The sequence below is a fragment of the Octopus bimaculoides genome, chromosome 1, assembly GCF_001194135.2.
Source record: "Octopus bimaculoides isolate UCB-OBI-ISO-001 chromosome 1, ASM119413v2, whole genome shotgun sequence".
NCBI lineage: Eukaryota > Metazoa > Mollusca > Cephalopoda > Octopoda > Octopodidae > Octopus > Octopus bimaculoides.
The window spans coordinates 89,833,110-89,834,776 of NC_068981.1; positions in this window are offsets into that span (position 1 = coordinate 89,833,110).

Genomic DNA, 1,667 nt, shown 5'->3' on the forward strand with positions numbered 1-1,667 from the left:
AAATAGAAAAGAAAGAAATGGAAGAAAGAAATAGAAAAGAAAGAAAGAAAGAAAGGAATATCAGTGGGATAGTCATGATAATATTTGAAATAAAAACGTAGGTTTTGAGAAAATAGATTGGTGATTAGAAGGTTTAAGTAGAAAATAAAGCAATTTGCATCACTTGCTATTTGATTAGGTATCTGGTCCAAATTATATTGTATTCACAGGAGCGTATGTTTGTACACCCAAACACACGTACAACGGAGATACGTACATACGCGTGCACACATATACACACACATTTATATTTTTGAAAAGGTTATATTCCTCTCACCTTTTCTTTTACTTGAAATCGCGCACCTGCTCCAACTTCGTTACTTACACGCCCGCAAAACACTCACACACACACACACACACACACACACAAACACACAGACACAGACATGACGATTATAAAGACGCACCAACATCCTTCACCTCGTCTAACCCACGCCCTGAACCCTCCGTACTTGCAAACCACTACGCACTAATACATACCATAATACCATACACACACACAAAAAAAAATACACACTCATTAAAGGTATTTATCAAAAAAGACAACGGATACACTCCTGCAAATGCACACACAATCACATTTTTCTTCCATAGAACCTCTTTCACATTTAGCCAATAACACTTCCCCCACGCCTTTTAATTTTTCCACCTTTTTTCTCACTACTTTTCCTTTTTCATACTTTTTTTACTTTTCTTTTATATTTTCTCTTAATGAAGGACTAGCGTTCCGAAACGTTCAGACATTCTTCTCAAGTCGTTAAACTAATGTAATACTTGGTAACACTTGTCACTTCTCATTTGTCTTTATTTTCTTTATGTTTTAGTTCAAACACTTTACGGCGTTACCCTAGCAAGACTGCACTCTAATGACAGAAGCAAGTAAAAGATAAAAGATACATCGTCATCATTGTCGTCATCGTTATCTCAGAGAGCTGTATCTCCTGTTCAACAATACCAATTTTTTCCTGTTGAAGGCAATATCAACAGGAAGGAATATGAATATCATGAATTTACTGAAGGTGGATTTTAACTTGCCAACTAGTGACCATTACACTGTAGTTGAAGTGGAATAAGATTTCAGCGTATTGTCACTGATTCGCTCGTAGTCTGGGTGGGGTTGCCTTCTTCCACTACTTCTAACAATTTTTTGATCAACGATTTTTGTTGAATTCATCAGCTTGTACCGCAGCGAGATTTAGAGGGTGAAGTTACTCGGTTGTGTTTAATCTAAGTTCTTTCTTCATTCTGATTGTAGTAGTTGAACCTAATAGGAGTACTCGTCTAAGGGCGGTTTCGCTCTCAGAGCCATTGAACCACCTAAGCTTCTGATGATCTTAACATACACATACTTGCATATACTCTATATGCTATTACTTAAAACTCTATCTATATCACGTTTCACTGCTAAAATCAAGTGATATCTCTCGAAATTTCTACGATTCTTATGTAAGTGTGCATACGCGTGTGGATATCCGTATAAATAACTTTTATCACTACCACCACCACCACCATCATCATTATCTTCATCATTATCTTCATCATCATCGTCACTATCATATATATACACACACACTCGAACACATACACACACACACACACACACACACACACACACACACACACACACA